Raw genomic sequence first — 8,569 nt, 5'->3', positions numbered from 1 at the left:
TACCTACACCAGTGTTCCTGGCATTTGTAGAATGCAGTGCACGACACAGCTTCCTGATCTGTTGCGACTGGTTGCTCGAACATCGCACCTCAAACGACTGCCCTTTTCGAATAGAGATTAACTACACAGGCAGCTGCCAGCGCCCTGGTGCGGCGGCATCGCGTGTTTATAAGGATTCGGTAGTGCCACCTGCAGCCTGAGGAACATGAGCACAAAATCAGGAGGGCACCGTGATTTCAATCACTGGGTCACTATCGTCATTGCAGCGACAGCATAGGCAGAACTTTAAAAAGTGCCGTGACCCGGATTCGAGCCTGGGTGTCGCGGCCACAACGCAATGTCCTGACCACTAGACGATCACGGCCACGGAGCCACCGCGGAATTCAACTCTCGCGACTGCAAGTGGCTGTGCACAGCAAAGCTCGGCGACTGTGTCTCGCAACAGCTGTGTCAGACGCGGTCTCCATTATATGCATACTGGCAAACGAACGTGCCCGCGCTGATGGACACTGAGCAGAGTGGTTAGCTGCATTCAACCCCCGTGGCAATGTCTTGCAGTCCTCCAAGTCTGTTGGCCGCAGGTATGTGCCCGGATAAGAGGTGGACAGATGTCGCATCTCTCTCGCCGTCACTTGTGGCCGCGAATCATATTTTACGTAGTTTTCTGCAAGCGTCAGCGGAGCGTCAGTCGAGCTAAGTCGGACAAGTCGCATAAGAGGAGCAATAAAATGTGCATTTCCGGTACCGGGAATCGAACCCAGGCCTCCTGGGCGAGAGCCATGCATCCCAGCCACCAGACGACACCGGATAACGACACAAGCACTCGTCCAACAAACTCGGCGAGCGTCCACCCGCTACTTGACGACAACTGCAAAAATTAACGTTTCCACTTCGTAGAACGGCATGCTCGGGACGTATCTCGTGGAGACGAACGCCAGCAATCATGAGACCAAACTGCGCCGGTGAATCCTGTTGTTACACCACGCACCACTGTGCTACGACAGTTTAAGAAAGCGACGCTCACGCTTTGCTGCGCTTTTTCCTTCGCGGGAAATCAGTGCTCCTGTTTTTCGAGACGGAAAACGTTGGCAGCGGTGGGATTCGAACCCACGCCTCCGAAGAGACTGGTGCCTGAAACCAGCGCCTTAGACCGCTCGGCCACGCTACCTACGCGACGCGGCGGTCACAGGAGCTGCGTTCTACCCCACGAGAACACACCGCAATGGCACAAAAACGAGAAGTAAAAATTGGCAGCGGTGGGATTCGAACCCACGCCTCCGAAGAGACTGGTGCCTTAAACCAGCGCCTTAGACCGCTCGGCCACGCTACCTACACCAGTGTTCCTGGCATTTGTAGAATGCAGTGCACGACACAGCTTCCTGATCTGTTGCGACTGGTTGCTCGAACATCGCACCTCAAACGACTGCCCTTTTCGAATAGAGATTAACTACACAGGCAGCTGCCAGCGCCCTGGTGCGGCGGCATCGCGTGTTTATAAGGATTCGGTAGTGCCACCTGCAGCCTGAGGAACATGAGCACAAAATCAGGAGGGCACCGTGATTTCAATCACTGGGTCACTATCGTCATTGCAGCGACAGCAAGGCAGAACTTTAAAAAGTGCCGTGACCCGGATTCGAGCCTGGGTTGTCGCGGCCACAACGCAATGTCCTGACCACTAGACGATCACGGCCACGGAGCCACCGCGGAATTCAACTCTCGCGACTGCAAGTGGCTGTGCACAGCAAAGCTCGGCCGACTGTGTCTCGCAACAGCTGTGTCAGACGCGGTCTCCATTATATGTATACTGGCAAACGAACGTGCCCGCGCTGATGGACACTGAGCAGAGTGGTTAGCTGCATTCAACCCCCGTGGCAATGTCTTGCAGTCCTCCAAGTCTGTTGGCCGCAGGTATGTGCCCGGATAAGAGGTGGACAGATGTCGCATCTCTCTCGCCGTCACTTGTGGCCGCGAATCATATTTTACGTAGTTTTCTGCAAGCGTCAGCGGAGCGTCAGTCGAGCTAAGTCGGGACAAGTCGCATAAGAGGAGCAATAAAATGTGCATTTCCGGTACCGGGAATCGAACCCAGGCCTCCTGGGCGAGAGCCAGGCATCCCAGCCACCAGACGACACCGGATAACGACACAAGCACTCGTCCAACAAACTCGGCGAGCGTCCACCCGCTACTTGACGACAACTGCAAAAATTAACGTTTCCACTTCGTAGAACGGCATGCTCGGGACGTATCTCGTGGAGACGAACGCCAGCAATCATGAGACCAAACTGCGCCGGTGAATCCTGTTGTTACACCACGCACCACTGTGCTACGACAGTTTAAGAAAGCGACGCTCACGCTTTGCTGCGCTTTTTCCTTCGCGGGAAATCAGTGCTCCTGTTTTCGAGACGGAAAACGTTGGCAGCGGTGGGATTCGAACCCACGCCTCCGAAGAGACTGGTGCCTGAAACCAGCGCCTTAGACCGCTCGGCCACGCTACCTACGCGACGCGGCGGTCACAGGAGCTGCGTTCTACCCCACGAGAACACACCGCAATGGCACAAAAACGAGAAGTAAAAATTGGCAGCGGTGGGATTCGAACCCACGCCTCCGAAGAGACTGGTGCCTTAAACCAGCGCCTTAGACCGCTCGGCCACGCTACCTACACCAGTTGTTCCTGGCATTTGTAGAATGCAGTGCACGACACAGCTTCCTGATCTGTTGCGACTGGTTGCTCGAACATCGCACCTCAAACGACTGCCCTTTTCGAATAGAGATTAACTACACAGGCAGCTGCCAGCGCCCTGGTGCGGCGGCATCGCGTGTTTATAAGGATTCGGTAGTGCCACCTGCAGCCTGAGGAACATGAGCACAAAATCAGGAGGGCACCGTGATTTCAATCACTGGGTCACTATCGTCATTGCAGCGACAGCAAGGCAGAACTTTAAAAAGTGCCGTGACCCGGATTCGAGCCTGGGTTGTCGCGGCCACAACGCAATGTCCTGACCACTAGACGATCACGGCCACGGAGCCACCGCGGAATTCAACTCTCGCGACTGCAAGTGGCTGTGCACAGCAAAGCTCGGCCGACTGTGTCTCGCAACAGCTGTGTCAGACGCGGTCTCCATTATATGTATACTGGCAAACGAACGTGCCCGCGCTGATGGACACTGAGCAGAGTGGTTAGCTGCATTCAACCCCCGTGGCAATGTCTTGCAGTCCTCCAAGTCTGTTGGCCGCAGGTATGTGCCCGGATAAGAGGTGGACAGATGTCGCATCTCTCTCGCCGTCACTTGTGGCCGCGAATCATATTTTACGTAGTTTTCTGCAAGCGTCAGCGGAGCGTCAGTCGAGCTAAGTCGGGACAAGTCGCATAAGAGGAGCAATAAAATGTGCATTTCCGGTACCGGGAATCGAACCCAGGCCTCCTGGGCGAGAGCCAGGCATCCCAGCCACCAGACGACACCGGATAACGACACAAGCACTCGTCCAACAAACTCGGCGAGCGTCCACCCGCTACTTGACGACAACTGCAAAAATTAACGTTTCCACTTCGTAGAACGGCATGCTCGGGACGTATCTCGTGGAGACGAACGCCAGCAATCATGAGACCAAACTGCGCCGGTGAATCCTGTTGTTACACCACGCACCACTGTGCTACGACAGTTTAAGAAAGCGACGCTCACGCTTTGCTGCGCTTTTTCCTTCGCGGGAAATCAGTGCTCCTGTTTTCGAGACGGAAAACGTTGGCAGCGGTGGGATTCGAACCCACGCCTCCGAAGAGACTGGTGCCTGAAACCAGCGCCTTAGACCGCTCGGCCACGCTACCTACGCGACGCGGCGGTCACAGGAGCTGCGTTCTACCCCACGAGAACACACCGCAATGGCACAAAAACGAGAAGTAAAAATTGGCAGCGGTGGGATTCGAACCCACGCCTCCGAGAGACTGGTGCCTTAAACCAGCGCCTTAGACCGCTCGGCCACGCTACCTACACCAGTGTTCCTGGCATTTGTAGAATGCAGTGCACGACACAGCTTCCTGATCTGTTGCGACTGGTTGCTCGAACATCGCACCTCAAACGACTGCCCTTTTCGAATAGAGATTAACTACACAGGCAGCTGCCAGCGCCCTGGTGCGGCGGCATCGCGTGTTTATAAGGATTCGGTAGTGCCACCTGCAGCCTGAGGAACATGAGCACAAAATCAGGAGGGCACCGTGATTTCAATCACTGGGTCACTATCGTCATTGCAGCGACAGCAAGGCAGAACTTTAAAAAGTGCCGTGACCCGGATTCGAGCCTGGGTTGTCGCGGCCACAACGCAATGTCCTGACCACTAGACGATCACGGCCACGGAGCCACCGCGGAATTCAACTCTCGCGACTGCAAGTGGCTGTGCACAGCAAAGCTCGGCCGACTGTGTCTCGCAACAGCTGTGTCAGACGCGGTCTCCATTATATGCATACTGGCAAACGAACGTGCCCGCGCTGATGGACACTGAGCAGAGTGGTTAGCTGCATTCAACCCCCGTGGCAATGTCTTGCAGTCCTCCAAGTCTGTTGGCCGCAGGTATGTGCCCGGATAAGAGGTGGACAGATGTCGCATCTCTCTCGCCGTCACTTGTGGCCGCGAATCATATTTTACGTAGTTTTCTGCAAGCGTCAGCGGAGCGTCAGTCGAGCTAAGTCGGGACAAGTCGCATAAGAGGAGCAATAAAATGTGCATTTCCGGTACCGGGAATCGAACCCAGGCCTCCTGGGCGAGAGCCAGGCATCCCAGCCACCAGACGACACCGGATAACGACACAAGCACTCGTCCAACAAACTCGGCGAGCGTCCACCCGCTACTTGACGACAACTGCAAAAATTAACGTTTCCACTTCGTAGAACGGCATGCTCGGGACGTATCTCGTGGAGACGAACGCCAGCAATCATGAGACCAAACTGCGCCGGTGAATCCTGTTGTTACACCACGCACCACTGTGCTACGACAGTTTAAGAAAGCGACGCTCACGCTTTGCTGCGCTTTTTCCTTCGCGGGAAATCAGTGCTCCTGTTTTCGAGACGGAAAACGTTGGCAGCGGTGGGATTCGAACCCACGCCTCCGAAGAGACTGGTGCCTGAAACCAGCGCCTTAGACCGCTCGGCCACGCTACCTACGCGACGCGGCGGTCACAGGAGCTGCGTTCTACCCCACGAGAACACACCGCAATGGCACAAAAACGAGAAGTAAAAATTGGCAGCGGTGGGATTCGAACCCACGCCTCCGAAGAGACTGGTGCCTTAAACCAGCGCCTTAGACCGCTCGGCCACGCTACCTACACCAGTGTTCCTGGCATTTGTAGAATGCAGTGCACGACACAGCTTCCTGATCTGTTGCGACTGGTTGCTCGAACATCGCACCTCAAACGACTGCCCTTTTCGAATAGAGATTAACTACACAGGCAGCTGCCAGCGCCCTGGTGCGGCGGCATCGCGTGTTTATAAGGATTCGGTAGTGCCACCTGCAGCCTGAGGAACATGAGCACAAAATCAGGAGGGCACCGTGATTTCAATCACTGGGTCACTATCGTCATTGCAGCGACAGCAAGGCAGAACTTTAAAAAGTGCCGTGACCCGGATTCGAGCCTGGGTTGTCGCGGCCACAACGCAATGTCCTGACCACTAGACGATCACGGCCACGGAGCCACCGCGGAATTCAACTCTCGCGACTGCAAGTGGCTGTGCACAGCAAAGCTCGGCCGACTGTGTCTCGCAACAGCTGTGTCAGACGCGGTCTCCATTATATGCATACTGGCAAACGAACGTGCCCGCGCTGATGGACACTGAGCAGAGTGGTTAGCTGCATTCAACCCCCGTGGCAATGTCTTGCAGTCCTCCAAGTCTGTTGGCCGCAGGTATGGTGCCCGGATAAGAGGTGGACAGATGTCGCATCTCTCTCGCCGTCACTTGTGGCCGCGAATCATATTTTACGTAGTTTTCTGCAAGCGTCAGCGGAGCGTCAGTCGAGCTAAGTCGGGACAAGTCGCATAAGAGGAGCAATAAAATGTGCATTTCCGGTACCGGGAATCGAACCCAGGCCTCCTGGGCGAGAGCCAGGCATCCCAGCCACCAGACGACACCGGATAACGACACAAGCACTCGTCCAACAAACTCGGCGAGCGTCCACCCGCTACTTGACGACAACTGCAAAAAATTAACGTTTCCACTTCGTAGAACGGCATGCTCGGGACGTATCTCGTGGAGACGAACGCCAGCAATCATGAGACCAAACTGCGCCGGTGAATCCTGTTGTTACACCACGCACCACTGTGCTACGACAGTTTAAGAAAGCGACGCTCACGCTTTGCTGCGCTTTTTCCTTCGCGGGAAATCAGTGCTCCTGTTTTCGAGACGGAAAACGTTGGCAGCGGTGGGATTCGAACCCACGCCTCCGAAGAGACTGGTGCCTGAAACCAGCGCCTTAGACCGCTCGGCCACGCTACCTACGCGACGCGGCGGTCACAGGAGCTGCGTTCTACCCCACGAGAACACACCGCAATGGCACAAAAACGAGAAGTAAAAATTGGCAGCGGTGGGATTCGAACCCACGCCTCCGAAGAGACTGGTGCCTTAAACCAGCGCCTTAGACCGCTCGGCCACGCTACCTACACCAGTGTTCCTGGCATTTGTAGAATGCAGTGCACGACACAGCTTCCTGATCTGTTGCGACTGGTTGCTCGAACATCGCACCTCAAACGACTGCCCTTTTCGAATAGAGATTAACTACACAGGCAGCTGCCAGCGCCCTGGTGCGGCGGCATCGCGTGTTTATAAGGATTCGGTAGTGCCACCTGCAGCCTGAGGAACATGAGCACAAAATCAGGAGGCACCGTGATTTCAATCACTGGGTCACTATCGTCATTGCAGCGACAGCAAGGCAGAACTTTAAAAAGTGCCGTGACCCGGATTCGAGCCTGGTTGTCGCGGCCACAACGCAATGTCCTGACCACTAGACGATCACGGCCACGGAGCCACCGCGGAATTCAACTCTCGCGACTGCAAGTGGCTGTGCACAGCAAAGCTCGGCCGACTGTGTCTCGCAACAGCTGTGTCAGACGCGGTCTCCATTATATGTATACTGGCAAACGAACGTGCCCGCGCTGATGGACACTGAGCAGAGTGGTTAGCTGCATTCAACCCCCGTGGCAATGTCTTGCAGTCCTCCAAGTCTGTTGGCCGCAGGTATGTGCCCGGATAAGAGGTGGACAGATGTCGCATCTCTCTCGCCGTCACTTGTGGCCGCGAATCATATTTTACGTAGTTTTCTGCAAGCGTCAGCGGAGCGTCAGTCGAGCTAAGTCGGGACAAGTCGCATAAGAGGAGCAATAAAATGTGCATTTCCGGTACCGGGAATCGAACCCAGGCCTCCTGGGCGAGAGCCAGGCATCCCAGCCACCAGACGACACCGGATAACGACACAAGCACTCGTCCAACAAACTCGGCGAGCGTCCACCCGCTACTTGACGACAACTGCAAAAATTAACGTTTCCACTTCGTAGAACGGCATGCTCGGGACGTATCTCGTGGAGACGAACGCCAGCAATCATGAGACCAAACTGCGCCGGTGAATCCTGTTGTTACACCACGCACCACTGTGCTACGACAGTTTAAGAAAGCGACGCTCACGCTTTGCTGCGCTTTTTCCTTCGCGGGAAATCAGTGCTCCTGTTTTCGAGACGGAAAACGTTGGCAGCGGTGGGATTCGAACCCACGCCTCCGAAGAGACTGGTGCCTGAAACCAGCGCCTTAGACCGCTCGGCCACGCTACCTACGCGACGCGGCGGTCACAGGAGCTGCGTTCTACCCACGAGAACACACCGCAATGGCACAAAAACGAGAAGTAAAAATTGGCAGCGGTGGGATTCGAACCCACGCCTCCGAAGAGACTGGTGCCTTAAACCAGCGCCTTAGACCGCTCGGCCACGCTACCTACACCAGTGTTCCTGGCATTTGTAGAATGCAGTGCACGACACAGCTTCCTGATCTGTTGCGACTGGTTGCTCGAACATCGCACCTCAAACGACTGCCCTTTTCGAATAGAGATTAACTACACAGGCAGCTGCCAGCGCCCTGGTGCGGCGGCATCGCGTGTTTATAAGGATTCGGTAGTGCCACCTGCAGCCTGAGGAACATGAGCACAAAATCAGGAGGGCACCGTGATTTCAATCACTGGGTCACTATCGTCATTGCAGCGACAGCAAGGCAGAACTTTAAAAAGTGCCGTGACCCGGATTCGAGCCTGGGTTGTCGCGGCCACAACGCAATGTCCTGACCACTAGACGATCACGGCCACGGAGCCACCGCGGAATTCAACTCTCGCGACTGCAAGTGGCTGTGCACAGCAAAGCTCGGCCGACTGTGTCTCGCAACAGCTGTGTCAGACGCGGTCTCCATTATATGTATACTGGCAAACGAACGTGCCCGCGCTGATGGACACTGAGCAGAGTGGTTAGCTGCATTCAACCCCCGTGGCAATGTCTTGCAGTCCTCCAAGTCTGTTGGCCGCAGGTATGTGCCCGGATAAGAGGTGGACAG

General features: G+C 55.5%; 12 non-coding genes across 12 annotated transcripts; all 12 read right to left on the bottom strand.

Annotated features, from left to right (window-relative positions):
- Positions 1-1,086: 1,086 nt before the first annotated feature.
- Positions 1,087-1,168, bottom strand: Trnal-cag (transfer RNA leucine (anticodon CAG)). The gene has a single exon. It is a non-coding gene; the product is annotated as a tRNA-Leu (tRNA).
- An 80-nt stretch (positions 1,169-1,248) lies between these two features.
- On the bottom strand, positions 1,249-1,330 carry Trnal-aag (transfer RNA leucine (anticodon AAG)). Its single transcript has one exon. It is a non-coding gene; the product is annotated as a tRNA-Leu (tRNA).
- Positions 1,331-2,413: 1,083 nt separating this feature from the next.
- Trnal-cag (transfer RNA leucine (anticodon CAG)) lies at positions 2,414-2,495 on the bottom strand. Its single transcript has one exon. It is a non-coding gene; the product is annotated as a tRNA-Leu (tRNA).
- Positions 2,496-2,575: 80 nt separating this feature from the next.
- Positions 2,576-2,657, bottom strand: Trnal-aag (transfer RNA leucine (anticodon AAG)). The gene has a single exon. It is a non-coding gene; the product is annotated as a tRNA-Leu (tRNA).
- Positions 2,658-3,741: 1,084 nt separating this feature from the next.
- Trnal-cag (transfer RNA leucine (anticodon CAG)) lies at positions 3,742-3,823 on the bottom strand. Its single transcript has one exon. It is a non-coding gene; the product is annotated as a tRNA-Leu (tRNA).
- Positions 3,824-3,903: 80 nt separating this feature from the next.
- Positions 3,904-3,984, bottom strand: Trnal-aag (transfer RNA leucine (anticodon AAG)). Its single transcript has one exon. It is a non-coding gene; the product is annotated as a tRNA-Leu (tRNA).
- A 1,083-nt stretch (positions 3,985-5,067) lies between these two features.
- On the bottom strand, positions 5,068-5,149 carry Trnal-cag (transfer RNA leucine (anticodon CAG)). The gene has a single exon. It is a non-coding gene; the product is annotated as a tRNA-Leu (tRNA).
- Positions 5,150-5,229: 80 nt separating this feature from the next.
- Trnal-aag (transfer RNA leucine (anticodon AAG)) lies at positions 5,230-5,311 on the bottom strand. The gene has a single exon. It is a non-coding gene; the product is annotated as a tRNA-Leu (tRNA).
- A 1,085-nt stretch (positions 5,312-6,396) lies between these two features.
- Positions 6,397-6,478, bottom strand: Trnal-cag (transfer RNA leucine (anticodon CAG)). The gene has a single exon. It is a non-coding gene; the product is annotated as a tRNA-Leu (tRNA).
- Positions 6,479-6,558: 80 nt separating this feature from the next.
- Trnal-aag (transfer RNA leucine (anticodon AAG)) lies at positions 6,559-6,640 on the bottom strand. Its single transcript has one exon. It is a non-coding gene; the product is annotated as a tRNA-Leu (tRNA).
- A 1,081-nt stretch (positions 6,641-7,721) lies between these two features.
- Positions 7,722-7,803, bottom strand: Trnal-cag (transfer RNA leucine (anticodon CAG)). The gene has a single exon. It is a non-coding gene; the product is annotated as a tRNA-Leu (tRNA).
- A 79-nt stretch (positions 7,804-7,882) lies between these two features.
- On the bottom strand, positions 7,883-7,964 carry Trnal-aag (transfer RNA leucine (anticodon AAG)). Its single transcript has one exon. It is a non-coding gene; the product is annotated as a tRNA-Leu (tRNA).
- Positions 7,965-8,569: the final 605 nt, after the last annotated feature.

The sequence above is a fragment of the Schistocerca serialis genome, unplaced genomic scaffold, assembly GCF_023864345.2.
Source record: "Schistocerca serialis cubense isolate TAMUIC-IGC-003099 unplaced genomic scaffold, iqSchSeri2.2 HiC_scaffold_978, whole genome shotgun sequence".
NCBI classification, from domain to species: domain Eukaryota; kingdom Metazoa; phylum Arthropoda; class Insecta; order Orthoptera; family Acrididae; genus Schistocerca; species Schistocerca serialis.
This window is presented reverse-complemented; position numbering and strand designations above follow the sequence as displayed.